This window comes from Ambystoma mexicanum, chromosome 3p, assembly GCF_040938575.1.
Source record: "Ambystoma mexicanum isolate Mex_15411 chromosome 3p, UKY_AmexF1_1, whole genome shotgun sequence".
NCBI lineage: Eukaryota > Metazoa > Chordata > Amphibia > Caudata > Ambystomatidae > Ambystoma > Ambystoma mexicanum.
Window position 1 is genome coordinate 880597754 of NC_090925.1, and position 21904 is coordinate 880619657.

Below are 21904 nucleotides of genomic sequence, written 5' to 3' on the forward strand. Positions count from 1 at the left end.
CAAATAGTCAGATGCGCGACTGCGAGCTAAACGGGGCGTAGTGCATGGCGTGTGCCAGGATGCAGGGTTAAGCAATTGGCAGTAATCACAGCCATCACAAGAAAGAAGATGAGGGAGAATAAATGGAAGGTCATGGGGCTGGGATAGTGATAAACAGTAAGGAGGAAGAGATGAAAGGCCGTGGTAAAGCTTTACCTGCCAGGAAGTGAAGCATATTGGCAGGTTGTTTGGTGAAACAGGCAACTCCTGGTAATTGCGGTAGCTGTTGGAAGAGCAGGGCCCCTCCATGCCCAGACAGGCCCACACAGGTATGGGCCTTTTATGGGGGCCTTCAGTGGGGTACACCGGCCAAGCCTGATGGCTTGATAGCAAATTTGCATTTTCTTTTGAAATCCTCCTATTGGGGGGTCGAATAGCTGCCATAGATGCAGTCTCAGGTTGAAAGCATCACGGGCAGCAGCATGATGTGGACTCGATGGTATTGGGGAGGTGATGGCGGCCATCTTCAAGGGGAGCTTGTCCTCCATTGATTCCATGTAAATTTCAGCATCAGCCTCCTCCTGCTATGCGGTGAGCTGCAAGAGGGTCTCGGATGCCTTACTCCTGATGGTGCTTATCCTGGAAGTTGGGCTGCATGGACACTTCTGCTTGGGTGTGCATGGATCAGAGTGCGCAAAGCCCCAGAGTGAACGTGAGGGTCTGCATGGTGCCCCTGCTTCTGTGAGCGTCATAGAGGAGAGCCTCGGTGGCGGACATGGAGCGTGCTGCTGCTTGCGGGTATCTAGGAGAGCTGGAGCCTATGAAAGACCATGTGTGTCTGCCTCTGGAATTTTGTGTAAATGACGTAGTTGACCTCACTGATCTTCTCCAGGACCACATAAGACCCAGTCCACTTCACCTGAAGAGCATTTGGTTGGACCATTTACATAATCCAGGCAATCTTTCCTGGTGTGTACTCTGACATTGGGGCCTTCTGGTCATGGCAGTGCTTTATGGGCTCCTGCCTAACCTTCAGATTGTAAGCGCTCTGTTACCTGTACTTGGCCATTTTGGATTTGAGCCCAAGTACATAGTTCACTAGCTTGTTCCAAAACATTGGGGTCTTCAAATACCAACTTAAAATGCCCTGCACCTTTGGAAGCGTTGCATGCTCGTGAAGGTACGGAGGAGGCTACGCCTTGCTCCGTTATGAAAAGGGAACACCTTCTTCACATGTTTAGCAGCGCCACTATAGTAAATAATAATATGCCTTTTTCAATCAGGGCTATTACCAATTTCATTTATCATTTGTTATTTTTCAAACATTAACACATAAGTAAAAAAAATTCCAAAATAACCAAATTGTTGATTGCCACAGAGAATAGGGAGGGGGAATAAGGGTGGATGTTTAGGATATTGGGGAAAACACACACACGCAAAGGGAAAACCAAAATGATATGTGTTAGTAAGTTCTGGACATCTTCAATGAGTTCTATCTCATAATAATACTTTACTGCCTGAGGAAGAATAGGTTTCTTACCAATGACTGTTTGTATTTCTGATAAGTTTGTCTGTAGTTGTACGGGTAGGTTGCACAATTATTAAGGGTTAAATCCCACCTGGAGAACAATATAATGTAATTCTGTAGTATGTTAAGGGCAAAGTTTTTATCGAATGTTAGTCATAATTATTACAATTGTCGCTATTTATGCCATTGATAGATTGGCTACAGCTATCCATTAATTAGTCTTTTGCATCAAGATATTGGTATTTCACACGGGCCTACTAATCCATGTAGAATGCCCTGTTTTAATGCAAAAAAGGTATTCCCCTTTTTCTATCATAGCGTTGCTGCACCACAATCTTTTTCATTAATACCAAAATTATATTAAGCTGAGCGCACTGCTTGCCGTGTAGTCTGTGCTCTTATATTGGTCATTTTTCAATCGGAGTTGCCGTGTTACCAAATTGACAGTGAAGTGTAGGACTATTTCCAAACCTACGATTTACACTTATTTAAAATTAACGTTGCGCCATCGGTATCAGCGGGAAGACATTCTAAGTATTGCAACTGGGGTCATGAATTCTACAAGCATAAAGTTAAGGGCTTACCTCAAAAGTCCATCTGAAATCTCCGAGCATCAGCAATGTTGTGCCGTGGACGTGGATTCTATTTGACTATTTTCCTTCTTTGCTTCCCATTCCGCGGCATCCACGGGCACCATACTTTGGGTCCTGGATGCCGTGCCTGATAATAGGTGGGTTACTAGTGCCCATAATCATGAATTAATACGATTCAGGACTCCAAAGGATTTTATTATTTCAAAGCCTGTAAAGTTAGTTCAAAATGAATTAAAAAGGAGAGGTTTTTTATTTTAATTATTTGCCTGCTCGTCGCGAATAAGCCAAAATATATTCCAAATAGTCTATTGTCAGTTTCTACTATTTTGATTGTCCCTTGTTACATTCTTATTTTCCTCTTTTTATTATAAGTATCTTGGTATACCATGGATAACATTATGTTAACATTTCCCTTATTTGGAACAACAAAAAACACAACAAAGGGGGAAGAAAACCCATAGTTTGTGAACCATTTCAGGTGTTACAAATCACTGATGTTGCTATGTACAACAATCACTGGTTTCCATAATCACTTTCACTGATACGTCATTTCATTTGCTTATCTTGTGGATAGTCTCACTGGGACCTTCTTATAAGAATACCCCCATCTCATTGTCCATGTTAAATCCAACTTCTGTAGATCTGAATCTGCATATTGTACGCACTTCTTCTTGTCTCAAGAGTTTTTCTTTATTTCCTCCACTTCTGCCTACGGTGACTTTTTTTCAGACCAACACACTTGATGTCTCGTTTATCATCCATTTGGTGAAAGTTCTGCCAGTGTACAGCCAGTGGTAAGGTTCCATGCTGGCCTCCAATTAAGGACAAGTGTTCTTGTATCCTGGTCCTCAATTCGCAAATAGTGCTCGCAATTTAGATTTTATGACAAGTGCAAATGATGGCATATATTACAAATTTCGACTTACAATTTATGTTTTCCTTAATGGTAGCAGTAGTTACATAAATATCCTTACATTTATTTGTAGGTTCATGTGCATGTTTGCACATAGTGCACAAACCGCACTTTCTGAATCCAGGTACTGCCGGTTGCAACCATGTGATTGGAGTTGGTTTCTTTTCTTCCGGCAACAGCAAAGTGCTTATGTTCATTTTCAAAGTGCAAGTTCTTCTACAGATGACACTTGGATGGTCATCTATATATTCGCTGACATGTTGGTCCAATTTCAATAGATACCAGTTCTTTTGCAAGATTTTTCTTATTATTCCATTGTTACTGCAATATGTAGTGATAAATTTCACTTTTCCTTTTGTGTCCTTCTTTTCAGTTCGTACTCTCAGAATCAAGGTCTGTTCCCTGGACATTATTTTTGCCTGCTCACATGCTGTTTTTATGCATTTGGCATTGTAGCTTCTCTCTCTCTGAATCTATTGAATAGTAGATCACATTCCTTCTTAAAGGTGTCCTGGTTCCCGCAATTTCTGCGAGCCCTAATAAATTTGCCCTTTGGAATATTACGTTTGACTGGGTCAAAATGGCAACTTGTTGCAAAAAGAGTCGAGTTGACCTCGGTTTCCTTGCGGTATGTCCGTTTCATTAGCTTGTTTTCTTCCAAGTAGATTACTAGGTGTAGGAAATTGATACTACTTCTACTATCATTGCCAATGAAAGTGATACCAAAATCATTCTGGTTTGCTCTTATCATAAATTGATTAAAATCTTCTGATGTTCCATTTCAGATTAAGAGAACATCGTCTATGTACCTTGCCCACATATGACATTATCTCTGAAGGCCATATCCGTGTAAATGTGCAAGTCCTCATACATCCCCATGAAGAGGTTGGCTAATGCCAGGCGTATTTAACACCGATGGGCACCCCTATTTTTGTCTGTAAAACTTTTTGTCAAACATAAATATGTTGTATTCTAGGGTGAGTGACAGCATTTATTTGAGCATCTCCACATAATGGTAATGGACTGCTGATTCATCCTTAAATATATAATCCAAGGTTTTGATCGCTAAATTGTGTTTTATGGACGTATACAGAGCTTTTACATCCCATGTTGCTAATAAGAAACCGGGTTGCCACTTTATCCTTTCTATTCGTATGATGGTATCTGTTGTATCTTTCAGGTGTGCCTTGATTTTAGGTACTCTTGGTCTTAAAATACTGTTGCCCATCCGATGCCGCTTACAATTGGTCTTCCTTCTGGTGTACCCTCATTTGCTTTGTGTACTTTGGCTAATAAATAAATCGTAGGATTTCCAGGAGAAACAATCTAACATATTTGGAACATCAAGCCCTGAAAAATCTAAAAAACGACAGACAAATAGTTATAAAAGAGGCTGATAAGGGTGGCAACATCGTGATAATGGACAGAAGCAAATATGTGAAAATGGCAAATAACCACCTCACGACACCTGGATGCTATGAAAGGATACCAAATAACCCAAGACAAGACATTATCAATGAATTAGAAGAACGAGTTCAAAGATGGCACAGAAAAGGACTATTGACTGATGAGGAAAAAACATGCAAGTTGGTAAAACAACCGGTAATTCCTATGATTTATTCCTTACCCAAAGTACACAAAGCATATAGACAGTATTTCAAGACGAAGAGTACCTGGCATAATGGCAAAAATACCGACAATTGTAATAATTATGACTAACATTCGAAACAAACTATACCCTTAACATACTACAGAATGACATATATTGTTCTCCATGTCAGGGCTGGGCAAGTTGCTTGCATTACATGTGGCAAGCTAGTGTCCCACGTTTGCCAAAACCCTGCGAAGCCTTTGTTGCAGCCCCATATGCAGTGCATAAAGAGGACCTTTCATCTATATTGCAGGCAGAGCAGGCAGGGCATGAGAACAGCCAAGAAACTACATTACCCAGCAGGCCGTGTGCTTCACAAGCCTGCCGGGAACAAAAGACTCACACGCGAGCCGCGCCCAACGATCAGTGCATGCGCGAGCTGCGCCCACATTTCCCCGCTTGCTATTCCGGCAGCAGAGGAGAGGGGACGTGTTTCTCGGAGCTCCGTCCAGGGCAAGCTCGCGGGACAATCCGCCCGCCTGAAACCTTCACAGGCCCCGCGTTACCTCTCAGATAAGTGCTTAGATTAATCCGCATACGGAGAGAAAGACTAACGAAGCGGCTGAAGACGCGCTGCATGCAAACATAAGCATTTAGGCGGTTAGACCGCAACGCATGGCTGTAAATTAACCCACATGAAGAGTGCACATTAGGGGTGACTGGCTGAGCGCCTAAGCTACGGTCTGGGTGAAGTAACCCGAAGCGAACCATCTCTGACCTTCCAACAGGGCAAGGCAGGAGGCATGAGTGCGGAGCCACGGGTTCCACCTACCACTGATTTTGAGTGTAAACTTAGTATAGAGCGAGTTGCCCCAGCACACACTCATTATTCTTTTGGTGTTTTCCAGCGGAACTTCGCCGCTACAGAACTATCGGAACTTCCTGAGCCATGCTAAGGAGAACATGACTATGAACCGCAGCTAAGTGCAATTCCCATTCTTACTGAGTGTTAATTGTTTGCTACAAGGTGCTATGTAATGGCGCTAGGAGCTATGTAATACCAAGTGAACTGAATTGTGCGAGTTAGCATTCGCTAATTCATCCTGGTAAAGCATCCAGTGGTTAGAGCTCCAAGTAAAAGCTCCTAAGGGGTGGTTTCAAGCTCCACCAAAAAGGCTTCCAACTACTGGCAAAGGTGTGACTGTTGTGAATGGTGTGAGGGGGCGGCGAACACGCCACAAGAGTTATTAACGGAGGAGGCGGCAGGAGCTGAGGAGCATCTTTCCCTAAAATCCCCATTCCCATCCATAACCACTTCCTAACCCTTTTTCCGGTGATCCTACAACCCTCTACCCATCCATTCTACGGACCCTAACCCTCTTTCCCCAGCGGGTTGCGGAAGCCTGTGTTTCCACTTGGGTCCAGGTGCCAAGACCCCATGGGGAGGCAGGTGTTCGTGCTGCCTATGCGTCAGACTTGATCGAAGACACCCGACACTCCAGGTGGGATTTAACCATTAATAATTGTGCAATCTACCCCTACAACTACAGACAAATTTATCAGAAATACAACCAGTCATTGGTAAGAAACCTATTCTTCCTCATGCAGTAAAGTAATGTTATGAGATAGAACTCATAGAAGATGTCCAGAACTTACTAACACATATAATTTGGGGTTTCCCCTTGTGTGTGTGTTTTTCCCAATATCCTAAACATCCATCCTTATTCCCCCTCCCTATTTTCTGTGACAATCAACAATTTGGTTATTTTTGAATTACTGTATTCATGAATGATAATAGTTTTATTCTACTATACCAAATGGGTCTTCGTTTTTTTCTTTTACTTATGTGTTAATGTTTGAAAAATGAAAAATGATAAATGAAATTGGTAATAGCCCTGATTTAAAAAGGCATAGCACTTGCCGAAACACGTGTCTCATAAAAGGGCTACTAGGTTATATTAATAAACATCAAGACTCATTGATAACAATCACATCGGAATTCTTCTTATTATTTACTATAGTGGTGCTGCTAAACATGTGAAGAAGGTGTTCCCTTTTTCATACATAGCTCACTAAGTTGTGGGAAGGACTTCAGAGGTGACCCTCCCATCCATCACTCACCAGGCTTATGGGGCCCATAAGAGGATGTCTAAGCAGTAGCTTAAAGGGACTGAACCGTATTCCACTCTGTGGCTCATCCAGGTAGACGAACAGAGGTTTTGCAGGAGAATATACCATTTCCTTCTCAGGTACTCTTCCAAGCCCATAGGTTTGTGGATGAAACACTATAGAAAATGTGCAAGTTACTCCACTCTTCCCACATTGCCTCAATATATGCACATATGAAGATGGAGCCCCTGTCATAAATGATCTCTTTAGGGAAACCCACCTGAGAGAATATCCCTATTAGAGCCTTGGCCAGCAAAGGGGCGTTGATGCTCCTCAAGGGTACTACTTTAGGGTACCGGATGACATGGTCTATCAAGACCAAGATGTACCAGTTCCTTTTGCTGGTTTATGTAAAGGACCCTCGCTGTCCATGCCAATCCCTTCAAAATGCTGCCAAACCAGATGAAAAGGAATGAAGGGTGCCTTTCTTGTCCCGCCAGACATACCAGGACCAAACAAATTCCTTTATTTTTACTCCCATCTAAGGCCAGTAAAAATGTGCAGACAGCCTGTCAGCTGTCTTGGTTACTGTTAAGTGGCCTGCCAAAGGAATGCTGTGAGCCAAGTCCAGTATTAACCTCCTGTGGCATTGGGGCTCCAGCAACCTCCAGTTGGCCCCTGCCTCAGAATGTCTGGGCTCACAGTTCAGGAGACGATTTTCTGAATAAACCCTGAACATCACAGGGCCTTCCACCTGAGCCTGTTTCTCTGCCAGATCTGCTAGATTGCAGAAGTCTCTATGTGCCCTGCAAAAGCCAGTCTGACCTGAGCCTCCAGCTGATGACAGCTCATTCAGTTGTGATTGGGCCTTGAGGTCTGAAACTATTGTGTCCCCCGCCCCAGGTTCTGGTTCTCTGCCAGTAGGCAAGGCCTGAAGTCACAGACTCTGGTGCCCCTGCAGTGGTGCATGGGTGGCCAAAAGGCCCTCCCCAGCAGGAGCAGACACTGCTGTGGCCTTTGGATCTGGACTTGGCACTACCAGGGCCTACAGTCACTCCCTTTCTACAGGCGGAAGAGCTCCTGGGACAATGGCATCCAGGGATGCTTCCCTTGTTGCTTCTTTGGTCCTAGATCTAGGGAGCAAGGTGATTGTCTCTGAGTAGGAAAGTTAATTCCCTAACAGACAAACCACTGGAATTGTATCTTTCACAGCAACACTGAGCTGAGCAGTCTCCCTTCTTCAATCAAACTCCATGATCGTGAGTGGGCATCGACAAAGGCCATCAAAACCAACAAAACTGTCTGGACTGGGAATGATCTGATCTTCTTGCATCAACTGTCACAAGACAGCGGTCACACTCTCAGCTCTGTCAAGCACTGCAGGTGCTTTGCTTCCATTCATGAAAACATGCTCCAAAAAGATCTGAGTGTCTGTGGGAACAGGGGCCAGCTTACCACTCAGAGTCACTAGGGAACGTTCACCCACTCACTGGCCTAGCGGGAATTCATCTTCTCAGATTCCCACACTAATTATAGCCTTTTCCATGAGGCCAGCAATGTCTATGCTCTGCTTCAGTTTAAAGGCTGAAACACCGTTCCTATGTGTCATGTCTTCACACAAAAAGCAATCTTTGGTTGCTGACAGTGTGGCTGCCCCAGGGGAAGAGGAACCATCACCCCTCTTTTCTACCGGAACTGACGAGTCATGTGGCTGAGATTTCCGATCATGCTTTTGGGGGCCTTTTTTGCCAGGAAGAAGAAAACCTCTTTCAAATCCTCCTTTCGTGTTCTTTTATCAGATACCTTCTGTGCTGGTTTGGATGTGTTCACCTCAGGGGTCAAATCCTAAAATAAAAATGGGGGGACTCAATAACATTCCAATTGAATGTGGTGTAAACAGAAATGTGCATATCAAGGTGCCCTCTGAAAAAAGTTGGGGGGCTTCTGAAAAAAGTGGGGGAATTTAGTCCACCCTCATGTACCCTCGACTCGAGCCCTGGTTCACCTGAGCCTTTTGTTTACTCCAGTGCTCGCATATCTGTTGACAGCCATTGCAGGTTCCCTAGGGGCTGTGATAGCCTTGTTCACTAGATGCTGGTGTAACTCAGCCTCACAATTTTTAAGCGTATGCTTGCATTCAATCATATTGTGCATCCCTTTAAATGTGTCAACTTTGTTAAGTGACCCACCCACTCAGATATTTCAAGAGCTGATGTGCAAATGCCTCAAAGGTTTGATCCCCCCATTTGGCGATCTCTCTAAAACTCCTGAGGAATTTTTCAGGGGGTTTGTAGAACTTCCTGCCGACATAAGACTTCCTTTTGCCATAAAGGAGCTTTGATCAGGAGCCAACTGTATCATAACATTAGTTCCAGATCTTGTTAGTGCTTACAAGAAGTCCCCTCCCCCACAACAGTCCATAGCGATTTGGCACTTAAGCTTCCCTTAGCTGCCAACACTGGAAATACTTCCTTTTCTGCTAGAGGTCTGTTCCGCTCTTCAAGTTACAACTTGCGCTGCTTTGCAAAATGCCTCTGTTGTTGTTTCTCCGATTATGCTAAATCCCTCTGCTACTTGTTTGATAGGGCAACCTTCCTCTGCTCTAAGAGGAGTTTTATAGCAGTCAGCTCCTCATCCATACTAACCTGTGATATGACTGACCCTTGAGACCGGACCGAAGCTCAGCACTTTGCTGAAACGCTGGACCTCTGGGACACCACAATATCCACTATCTGGAAAGAATGGCAGGAACTACTGTCTCTGTTGCTGTCTCACCCCAAAACTGCATCCCGCAGTTAAATGGGTCCCTGGATTGGACTCTCTATTTCACTACTGGCCTCCTGGGTCCCTTCCACCAATCTAACATCATCAAAAGCTCAGCGTCTAAGCATTTCAGGCTTAATAACCTTACTGCGCTGAAGGAATGGCCACACTTGAAATCGCGCCTTAAGGGTACTACATTTCTGATCCTGTACAATGTTCATGTCCAGCTTCATCACTGTATGAACAATTTGAAACATGCCTGGCAGTGTTTCTAATGTTCACTAGACAGCTTTTTTATTTTGAATGACTATGCTCTAGGCATAATCTGTATCAAATCCCACCTCCACCTACCACTGTGATTATGATTGGTTATTTATAATGCGCTTAATACCCAGAGGTTTCTAAGCACGGACCGTGGATCGAACCTCTGTTGGTCCTCGTTGTCTTGCTTCCAAGGCGAGCGCGTTGCCCTGAGCTTTCCTCCTGAGACTACCATGAAATTACTACTGATCTGCAGCAGTACAGCGGTTAGTAGTGACTACATGGCCTACTAATCCCCACACCACTAACAAACAAGAAATGATACCATTCATAAAAGTAAAACATATGCACCCTGATGGGTAGGTATATCTCCTTACACTTCTTGCGTAGCGCATGCAGAGGGCAGCCTATACTTTTCGGGAAGGTGGTTAGCTGATAGCAATAGCAACCCAAACAACCTAGGTACAATGATCCCAAAATAAAAGAATGCCCAATCAAGGTTTTATTAAAAAAAATATAGCCTTTTAATCAAATCAATCAACTAACTAAAACATGCAAGCAATAAACCACCCCTGTAAAGAGAGCACAGAAAATGCAGCCTGCTGTAAAATGGCGCTCTGGGTAGTTGAGGAGTGACGTTCAGGCCACTTAATTGGCAAAATGCAATTTCAATGTTAAAAAATTTCTCTGAAGAAAAAAGTAGTGAAGGGAGGCTTAAAAGTAAGTGGACCAAACGGACAGGGCCTCTTCAAAGTACATTCTTTTTTGTCTTTGGGGGCTTGACACAGCTTCTTGGTGCTGACAATGGGCCTCATTCCGACCTGGGCGCAAAGGGATACCGGGCACCGTTAAGGACAACGGTGCCGGTAATCCCTTTGCGCCCTATTCCGAGGTCCCTTAGTGGGTCCCGCTAAGGGACCAGAGAGCTAATAGATACCGTTATTAGCTTCTTCTCCATTCCCATTGAGCCCTATGGGGGCTCAAATGGGAATGGGGAATGGATTTTTCAATTGGGACTTACTGGTCCCGTAAAGGTCGGACTAGCCCGGTAAGTCCCCATTGAACCAGGGTGAACTCGGTACCATTATTGGAGGCAGTCATGGCGCTAATAGCCCATGACTACCTCCAATCTCGGAATAAGGCCCAGTGTCAAGACAGTTTGAGTCAATTCCACTGGCGTTTAGTGTTGAGTTGGTTCAATGATGCCAGCTCCCAAAAGGTCAAGTGAATGTTCAAAACGGCGAGACAATATCTTCCAATGGGTCAATCAGTGGTCAAATCATGCTTGAATCACTTGCTCTCTTGAAGATCGAGCCTGCGGTTGGGGTTCTCGAGAAGGTCACCGGCAATGGGTCGAACTGGCATGTGAATTGCTCGAAATTCAGGGAGCGGTTTGAGGTTTGCTTGGAGTGCCAAAAGTAACACTGCTGGTGTGTGTCTGCTCGAAGATGGGTTGAGGTGCTCTTCTTAGACTTCTGGCTTGCGACAAGTGCCAATACATGGGCAACAGGACAAAGTGAGTCCTTTTGTTGCACTCCCACTCCAGGTAGTGTAGCTGACATGTACAGGGGATCCTTCCCCTCCAGTACAAAGTAGTATGGTTCCAGTGCAGCCAGCAGAGAGAGATTCCTTGGTCAAGCAACAGTCACACCCACCCCTAGTCACACGCATTGTTGCCTATGGATGGTTAGGGGACAGAGCTTGCCTGTGCCTTGGATGCCTTCTGTTTTTACCTCTGTCGTGGAGGACTTTGTAATGGACAGCTCTCCCAAGAGAGATCCAAAAGTGTATCCTTCTACTCTTGATGTTCCAAAGATTACTCAATCAAGAACTGGCAATAGTTTCGGCTTTTATGTAGGCATTGGAGAGATATTTTGCAGGCACTGTCAGGTGGTTCTATGTGAAAAATTAAGGAAAGTCAGAGTCAAAGAGTTCAACTTTAAAAGTTTCTGTGTCCAAAACCTATCCTTTCCCTCACAACTAAAGCTAAACAACATGTAGGGATGTCAATAATGAAAGAAATGGTGTTCAACATACATTTCTGAGCTTCTCCCAGCTGTTCACTTCCCTTTCAGCTCTCCTTCCCCAAGTTCAAGAAAGTTCCACAATCGTTTCAAGATTACCTTTTCCCAGTTCAAGAAAGTTCCACAAAAGTCTTAAGCTTCCCTTTCCCAAGTTGAAGGCAATACAGTTCCACACAATCCTTGGGTTTCCCTTTCCCAAGTTCAATGTAACATAGTTCACACAAAAAGGTGTCTTGAGGCTCCGTCCTCAAGACAGTATTTGTAGTTCCTCAAATCTCAGGGTTCCATTCTGCAAGATTCCAATGTAGCACTTGCACTGGTTTTAGTCCTTCAATGTTCAACACACATGAGGTCCATGTGCCCTTCCTTCTGGCTTCCTTTACCATTTTACTTACAGTGCTCTTTGGTTTAATTCACAATGTCTTTTGATTTTCATCATTATAGGGCTCACTGGTCTAGGTGCAGTTGTCAGACCACACGGTCCAGCCATAACAGGAAGTGCAACGAGGAACCCTTGGTACCCGAGCCCACACAGGTTCTTCTGCACTTGTCCCTGTGTACACATTCTCATGCACTTGGTTTCCTTTGGTTGGCCTCTCTTGGCCCTCTTCCTGCTCCCACCTGTGAGGCTAAAAACCTTGAGGTCATCTTCGACTCCCCACTCTCGTTCTCTCCTCACATCTCTGACGTCTCTAAGAGGTCACACTACAAGCTGCACCTCTTCAGAGGTATTCTTCCTTTCCTCTCCTTCCCCCAGAAGCTCACTGTCTCCAGAGCTTTGGTACTCTCTGGGCTAGACTATTGCAACATCATCTTTCTAAATCTGCTTGCCTGTACTCTCCGACCCCTCTGCAACTTATCCAGAACAGGACTGCAAGACTTGTCCTTGGCCTCAAGCCCAGGGACTGTATCCCTCCAGGACTGAAATCTCTGCACTGGATCCCAGTGGCTGCCAGGATTAAGTTCAAAACCCTCTGCATTGTCCACAAGGCCTTCTGGGGCCTAGGCCCTCAATACCTTCAACTTTCTCTTCCTAAATATCTTGCTTCTCAAGCTCTTCGCTCATCCGCTTCCAACTCCCTCAGGGCCAGTCGCTTCTCCAAGCAACAAGTTGGTGGTAGATCTCTCGCTTCGGCTGGGGCCTCCCTCTGGAACAGCCTCCCTGTCTCACTGAAATTTGAGGAGAAGCATCTCTGTTTCCAGAAGCACCTCAAATCCTTTCTCTTTGCTTCTGCTTTTTCTCCTCCTCTCCCTTGCAGAATTCCTGGACTGGTTACCTGGCCACCCTCTTTTTTCGAGCCCAGGTCCCCTCCACTGCCAGTCGGACACCTGCACTGCCTTCCTGGCAACCCCCCGCACTCGTGACTGTCTCTGTATCCCTACAGTCCCACTACTAGCACTTGACACTGGATGTCTGCACTTACCCTTGCACTTGCCACCATATGGCCGTACTTTACTTATTGTTATTATTCTTATCCCATGTATTGCACTCCCCCCCCCCTCTCTCGCACTTTCCCCTTCCCCCTTCCCATGCACTTGCGCAATCTGAAAGACATCTGGCCTAGTAGGCTCGCCGTCTGTCTTCCCTGTGTTCCCCCTCCCTTGCCTCATCGCACCTTGAAACACTTGTGTACAGGCGCGTTATAAATGCCATATTATATCATATCATATCATATTGTTCTTTTAGCTCTCTGTGCAATTTTACACTTTCCTGGTTTCTCCTGGGTAGCCTCTTGGCCTTGCCACCACAGGCTACACACTTCTTGACAGCTTCTGGCTTTGCCACATTGTATGCATTTATAATGTTCACTTTATGGTGGTCTTTGTTGTCATCTTTCACACTTGCCCTCTTTTCAATAAGTGTTTGCAAATGGGCACTTTCCCTTTTTCTTGTCATCCGTTGTTAACTTTGCCCATTAAGTGTTATTCAGTTCCGTATGCCATAAATTCACTTTAGTCCAGTTTCAAGGTTTTTATTCAATTCGCTATTCGATATATGTGATTTATCTGTGTTTCAAAGATTCATTCAATTTACCATTTAATACACATATTTCAGCTTTGTTTTCAAAGTTTCATTACGTTTGGTATTTAATAGATGTGATTCACCCTTATTTGATTCAAAGTTTCATTTAGTTCAGTTTTCATAAAAAACGTGCACAGCCCTTAATTGCTTAAGCATAGCCCTCTAGGAGCACCGCGTTGCTGGGTAACTTCTCAGATACTCACCATCATTGCAGTCTTCTCCAACGGCTCTGCTCCTCCTTCTCTGTTTTGCAGATCGGTGGGACGGCTTCTGCCAGCCCGGCTCACATTCTGGACGCAGTCCTCCACATGCCGGTGGCTCTGCTGCTTTGGCTCGGACTCGGACAGCGTCCCTTCTTCTCCCTGTCTCGCTCGCAGCTGCAGCTGCTTTATCTCCCATATGGAGGCTCACATGCCTGAAGCAACTTCACAGCCGAGCGTGTCCTGGGCTCCACAGGTCCTCGTGGTTCTTGGCTGCGACACGGGTCTCCTGCTGGTCTCTGCCGCTCAGGCCTCTCTGTTTTCCCCCCTGCTGCACTTTTGGTCTCCTTTTATAGACCTACAACCCTCTGATAGTTTGCAGGTTTGGATGTTCATTTGAGCTTGCTTGACCACAATTAATAGTGACATGCCTGACCTTTAAAGCACTCTAGTCATCTTCCTGTTCCCAGTACTAGAGTGGTGAAATGAGATATTAGTGTTCATCACTCCTCGTCGCCTCTTCCTCATCCCAGTACTGTCTGAGGTACAAGGCGGGGAAAATAGGGGAGAGGTCTTACAGTAGCCTATAAAGGCCTTGGGGTGGTTATGTTGGTCTTCAATAGGGAAAGGGGGATACCATGTCTTGCCTCCAGGCAGCCCACTCGCAATCCCCAAGGGCCCTCCACCCAGGTGATCCTCACTCGCTTCTACACCCCAGGGGGCAGGATCCAAGAGCGATGGCCTTTCCCTGGCCACCTACGAAGAGGATCCAGGGGGAGTAGGAGTGAGGATACCCTCAGTTTTCTCACAGTTACTCAATACAAAATCAATGGAAAATGATCAGTGAACCTAAATCCAACCTCCTCACCAGCTTGCCACAAATGACATAGCCCGTGACCTAACCCAAACCCTTGCTCTAATCTTACCCGTACCCTAAATGCAACTCTAATGCTTTCCCAAATGCTTACTTTGCTCTAACTACTAGGATTTTCCTAACCCTTATCCTACACCAACATCACTATTCCTCTGCAGATTCCCTATCCCTTTCTTTACCCCTTACCCAAACCATTACTCTATTAGCCCCTGCCTTAGCATAACCCCTACCCTGACACTTACCCTGACACTTAATGTACCCTAACAACTAACCATACCTCAACATCACCAGCCCTGTAGTATCCACCCTAACCCTATCTCTCACCCTAATCGTAACCAACATCTTTACTCTAACCCTTACCTCTATCCTTACCCAAACCACTATTTTAACCCAAAACCTGGCAATTGCAAGCCCACAAACCCTCCTTAACCCTAACAGTTACCCTAGACCCTAGCAATACTATACTTTCAACTACTGTTCAGCTGCATTTTCTGTACCACATTTTGCTGGGCAATATTTTCACTGCAGAGGTATTTTCACAACGACATTTTCACTGACTACATTTTTGCTGGCAACATTTTCACTGGATACCCTGCCAGGAAGGTACTATCTGACCGTAAAATGGCAAATGGTGTTAGCACCTGGTTAGATTATGACTGTGCATGGCAAATACCTATCTAATGTCTATACAAGAGCCAAAACTATTGGCTTTGCTAATACTTCTAATTAACTGGAATTCAGTGCAAGGGACAGATGCAAGGACACACATATTTATCATAAATCAAGTGCCTGAAGGCACACTTAGTTGAGACATTTGTATTACATCAAGCACTGGTCTATAGTTGCAAATACGCCATTACCTTACAGAGGACTGCTTAGAAATAATATAGGTTCCCCCTTAAAAGCATAGCTCAAAGAGATACTGGGGTAATGTGTTTTAAATCGAATGACGCAGAGGGCCATGTGTGGTCAATGGGTGAATAAATACCTAAACAATACCCTCAGTGTGTCTGTCCCCACTCAAACCCCATCGCTCTCCTAGCTTCCTTTCCCATGCTTAAAACGCCACTTCATTGCAAACCTCTGATTCCAGATCCTAGGGATCCTGGAACTTGTCGTTTTTTCTTTCCCATTTCAGATTTCAGAAGACTACAAGTCCCAGAATTCAAAGAAAAAAGGCACGACTGACCTCACACATCTCGCATATGGCCACAGGAAACTTGTGAGTTCTGAGATTCCGGCCTCCCTGCCACTTTAAAAGAGTTAAACATTTGAGTTTGGACTGCAATATCAGTGAGCCCAAACGTACTTCAAAAAAGTAGTTTGATTTGCCTCTGTCTGCAAACCAATGGTTTGGTTGGGGTGGTATATTGTGGTTTGCTTCTAGTCATTTCCCCTCCAACACGCCACTCCAGTGTTTAAAACAGGGCGAACTAAAAATAAAATGTGTCGCTGTAAGTATTTCAGGAACGGTTAGGGGAAATGCAAGGATATGACACAAGACTACTGAAAAAGCAGTCACAGAAAAATGTGTGCGTAGGCTTAGACAAACTAGGAATGCAGCGCACAACAACACGCAGAAAATGCATCAAACTATGCAAATAACCAAGGACATGGAAGTATTTTACTTTTAATACCTGCCTCTGTGCAAATGTCCCCCCCCAGTCAGCACGGTGACAACACTTGCTACTAATGAATAATTCTATTTCAAAGATCAATATTGTGACTTTTTTAAATCTTCGTCCATAAAAAGTTTGGACCAATTATTACCAAAGATATTCAGGTAACGAAGTCAGGTGTGGATAAGACATTTTGATATGTCATTGGATTGAGCTCGTTTATTGAGAAACAAAGAGATGGCCACTTAATAAATGGCCAGATGTAAAGAATACATGAATTCAATACAAAATGTCATGATGGTGTGCAATGAGCACTGCAAAGTTGGAGCAACTCATTCACAAATAAAATCATGTTGTTCATCATGACATTCATAACAATATAGTGAAGGCTGTCAGCAGGCGAAGAACATTAAGTCGGCTGTGGTTCACCACAATATCTGAAGAGACAGTGTGGCACAGCACACGGATGGCATAAATAATTATGAAGCTAAATATAGGAAAGAGCAACTACAGATTGGTGCAACACAAAATGTGGTCAATATGTTGAGCCGCAGATAGGTTGTGAAGCAGTACAGGAGAAGAGTACCGAGAAAACATGTCTGGATCAGCACATTTTAAAGGTGTGGAATCTGCCTTATATAATAGTCAGTATCATATTTTTTTTTATTTTTTTTATTTTTATTTTCTTTTGGCACAACTAAAAGCCTTTACAAAATCTTTAAAAAAAACCAGTCACATATCTAAAAAAGCCCATTATGACGTAATGGATACAAACATTAAAAACAAGACAACCAATATGGTAAAAATGTTGTTTCCTTCTAATTACTAACATCCCATACTTGCCTAACTTACATTTTTGATCTGACTCTTCACAATGATGTGGCTGCATTATTTTTCAGACAGTAATTTAGCACGTTTTTAAAACTCGTACCACAGCTGATGTCAGTGCAGCCTGAAATTAGTCTGTCCCAAAGAAATCTGAAACCAGAACTTCTTCATTTCGCACAAATCTCCTGAAGAGTGCTAATCGCGGAATCCACGTGCCTTCACACTCCATCAAAAGGTGCCTAAGTGATTCATTTGCTGGGACAATACAGACTTTACATAGTTGTTTTGCTCTGTCTCCTTGCTTTCGCCTTGCTAACACTTCTCCGCTATGTGGCAGGTTTAGCCTTATCCTTAGGAAGTCGTTTCGTGTCGAAGTGTCTGGAAATTTTGGAAGATAGCTGAAGAGACACCCTAGTTTTTTCTCACCCGGTCGGTATCATATTGTTTTACCAACTGTGAGAAACCTGACTGTGTTCTCCCACCTACTACCCTGGGATCTTCCATTCAGGTGGCCAGGGAAGTGCCACAGCTTTTGGATCCTGACCCTGGGGGTCGACAAGCAAGGGAGGATCACCTGAGTGGAGGGTCACAGGGGATTGTGAGGAGAACATACGAGGGCGAGACATGGTATTTCTAAACCCATTCCATCACCCTCTCCCCATTTCCAACAAATACTGGGACAAGGAAGAGGCAGCCTGGAGTAGTGAAGATTGCCCGTACAAATAACTTGGGGAGTGTAAGGGAAACCGCCTGTAGAAAGAACGTAAGTTGTCCCATTGATAGAGTAACGCAGAGCCAGGCATTTATTAATTATCACTCACACCTCACTGCTTTTCCAACTATAAAAGGTGTGATTCTGCACAGGTGAGAGAGCGAGCTGGGGACGTGATTTGGACCAGAGAAGCCAAGAAGCAGAGAGCAGCAGGATCGACGGCCCAGAGGAGAAGAGCGTGCTGAGACACTCTCTCAGACGCTGCAGCGTGGCTAGGTGGTCATGTCTCCAGAGAGCCAAAGCAAAGTACCCTGCACTCTGCTTTTGGCGGTGGGAACATTGCTTGTTCCCTTGGGACCTGTACCGGCCTCAATGGTGTCTGAGGGGCTGGTGGTGAGACCCTGACCTCTGGCCTGCATAACCAGAAGGGACCATTTGTAACTGCGTTGCTGCCCGGATGAGTCTCGTGAATGTAAGAGAGAGAGACTCAGGAGCATGCGGCTGACTGAAATGGAGCAGGTGAAGGGAAATAATAAAGTAAAGCGGCACAGAGTGGAAAAGAGGAAAGAACTGAAAGAAGTCTGGTAAAGCGATAAAGATTGAAAGAAAAGTGTCAAGGTTGAAAGAAAGAAAGAGAAAGTAAGGAAAGCAGAGCATGAAAGGGGCATGAAATAAAAGTACATTGATCAAGAGGGTGCAAGCGACCCGGCAGAGTGTGCAAGTGTGCACAAGAAAGCTGAAGAAAGTGCCAGGGGGCACAGACAAGTTAAAGAAGGTGCCAGCGAGCACAAGAAAGAGAGAAAGGTGCAAGTGTGCAGGAGAAGTGAAGAAAGGTGCCAGTGGGCACAATAAAGAAGCCAAGAAAACAGAGAGAGGTTAAAGCTCAGAGTGGTCGCACTTAGGAGGAGCAAAATAAGCTGGTGGTTTCGAAGGTCTCTGATGCTAACCCTAGAAAGAACTGTCCATAAAAGAAAGGTTATAATATGCAAAGGCTGTTTCAATTATTAACTCACCAGGGGTTGATACAAATGAATTTGATTACAACATCATTCAATTATGTTTGGGACGATTTACATAACAACATGTAGTTTGAAACACAGTACATAAATACATAAAAAAACAAAGAAGTGTCTAAAACAATTATTCACAACACACACACTAAGAAACCTGCACAATTGTGCCATAAACCTAAATGACAAACACAGGAGGAACTGCAAAGTTGTACCATCAACCTAAATGCTAATTTATACATCCATTAAACATAGACACGCAACATGTTTCTGTCGATGTTGCTAGACTTCACTGACATTCATCATGGGTGGTATAGTATAAATGTCCTTCCCGAGGTGAAATCATTCCTTTATGAGTACTCATGTAATTTAAAACAACTTCTGAGTTACGAAGGCTGCGAATGCAGACTTTAGGCTCAGTGCGCCTTAGTAAACAGAGATAGTTGACAACTAAAATCCTGTGTCCTTGAGATATATAGAGTATGGGACGGTGATTTGACCAGTATCTTTTCACCCCCCAGTTGCAATTGCTTGATTTTGACATAGTGCTCATGGGTGAACAGATGTGAAGTGATTCAGTTATAATAACGCACATTAATCATGTGTGACATGATTTATCATGATGTCCTACTTTCCTGAAACAGCCCTACTCGACCTTAAGAATCAGATGGATGATGCAAGAGACTCAGGTAAACCTGCGCTACTCCTACTCCTTTACCTCTCTGCGACATTTGATCTCGTTGATCACAAACGTCCTCTGCCACCACCCGACCTCAACAGCCAAGTTCTCCCCTAATGCTACCGCCTGGATCACATCCTTCTTACAAGGAAGGACCATGGAAGTCTTCTCCGACCTAGCCTCCGCCTCACCCACCATCATCCTATGCTACAAGGATCCTGCATCTCGCCCACCCTCTACAATATTTTTACACTACCCCTCTTCCACATTTTGGATTCATTAGGTATCTGCTACACTAACTACGCGGACAATACTTAAGTCCTCCTTCCACTAACAGGTGAGTACGATTCTGATTCCAGAGCCCTTAATGCCATCTACACCACCATATAGGCTGGGATGGCTGTGAACGGACTGTGTCTGAACACTGACAAAACTGAGCTTCTCTTAATAGGATCCACTGAAACACTTAAGAATCTCAATTCTCAATTCAGCCACTTCACCATTGATAACCTCAAAATCCCAGTCTCAGACTCAGTGAAAACCCTTGGAGTAAACCTGGACTCAAACTTATCCATGAATAGGCAAGTCAATACCATTGCCTCTGTCGCGGCATACCACGCGAAGCTCTTTAACTTAGCCAGACCCTTCTTATCCAAGTACAACTGCACTACCATAGCAAGAGTTATAACAGGGTCAAAACTCGACTACCGTAAGGCTTTCTTCAAGGGCACGCCAGCAAAAAACAGAGAAGCTGCAGGTCATCCAAAACAGCGCCCTTCGTGCATCCATTGGCATCCCCAAAAGGGAACACATAACTGCTGCCAGAAAACAGGCGCACTGGCTTCCGATTAAAGAGTGCCTCCTCTTCAAAGCCCTGAGCAGTCCCCTTTGGAGTGAGTTAGTTCTTTTGAAGCCGACCAACCTACTACTGGTGAATAGACCACCTGAAACCAATCCTGGTTTCCTATTTTTATTGAACCACCCCAATTCTGCTTTTATAAGAATTCCTAACATTTTTGTTAAAGAGTGAGGGCAAGCATAGCTTTAGACACAGGCAGATTTTTATTTTGGACTTCTAGACTCCGACGGCCCTTAGAAACATCAGTTAAGGAACCATCCCTTTAGTGTTAGGGACAATTAGGCATTTTACCACCCAGGAGCTTTAGTAAAATAAAGGTTTTTGAACAATTATCTTTGAGACTGTGTCTCTCGTGATACCCTGCCTGTCTCACACAACACACATTTTCTACAAAGAAATTACTTCAAACAAACTAATCAAAATATATAGGGGGTAATGGGTTAAAAAGGGCAGGGAGGGGTTTGAGGTAGTTGTAATAGCATAGGGGAACAGGGATATTAGGGGACCCCCTAACAATAAAAAAAAAAAGAAACGTCGATGAGATTTTTCAAAGTAATATTTTTATGGAAAATTACTTCAAAGGAATTTGCATCGGCAAAGGGACATGGAACTATAATAGTCAAATGGAATCACTTTACTTTAAAGCTCTTATACTGCTCCATTTCAGGAGTGAATAGTATGAGAAAGTCAGTTATTACTGTTGGCTTCATCAGTGCTTGTATTTAACATGGCTTTTGTGTTCAGAACAGATTTAAATGAAGGGACAGCAGGCACTGTTGATTAAGACATTGTTATCACACAAGAAGCACATTTTACAGCTGCAATTAAGCCATTAACTCTCAGCAGACAGTTTATAAAGAATATCTGCAAGCCAAAGCTTGATGTTAAATGTTTGATAAAGATAGCAGAAAGAGATCCCAGGGAGATGTGTTTTGGGTCGTTAAGGGGAGGTTGTGAGTGGAAATGGCCATAAGAATGAGTATGGCCATGGGCAGCCGACAGCTGGTGCAATAACCAAACAACACCTAAAAGCCAGGGTGTACCTCCTCATATGTACTCCAATGAAATAGTTTCAGCTTATAGGTGGCGCTGAAGCCCCAATTTATAGCCAACACTAACAATGAGGGATTGCCCCTCTCCTTTTAAAGGAAATATGCCACAGGGAAATGGTGCAAAGTAAGTCTGCTGTAAGGGGTCTGATCCCTGTTGTTATAACAATTGTCCTTTGCCTCATGACATTACACCCAGAGTACCTTGCCCACAGGAAATGGAAGGTACAGGGAAAAGGAAGAGAGCCATAACAGAAATCAAGCTAGTGAGACCCTTCTTCAGTCCTGCC

General features: G+C 44.2%; 1 protein-coding gene across 1 annotated transcript in view; it reads right to left on the bottom strand.

The window, feature by feature from the left end:
- Window positions 1-21904, bottom strand: part of LOC138581060 (trichohyalin-like) — a 337402-nt gene that overhangs the window by 190570 nt on the left and 124928 nt on the right. The gene's annotated exons all lie outside the window — the stretch shown is intronic.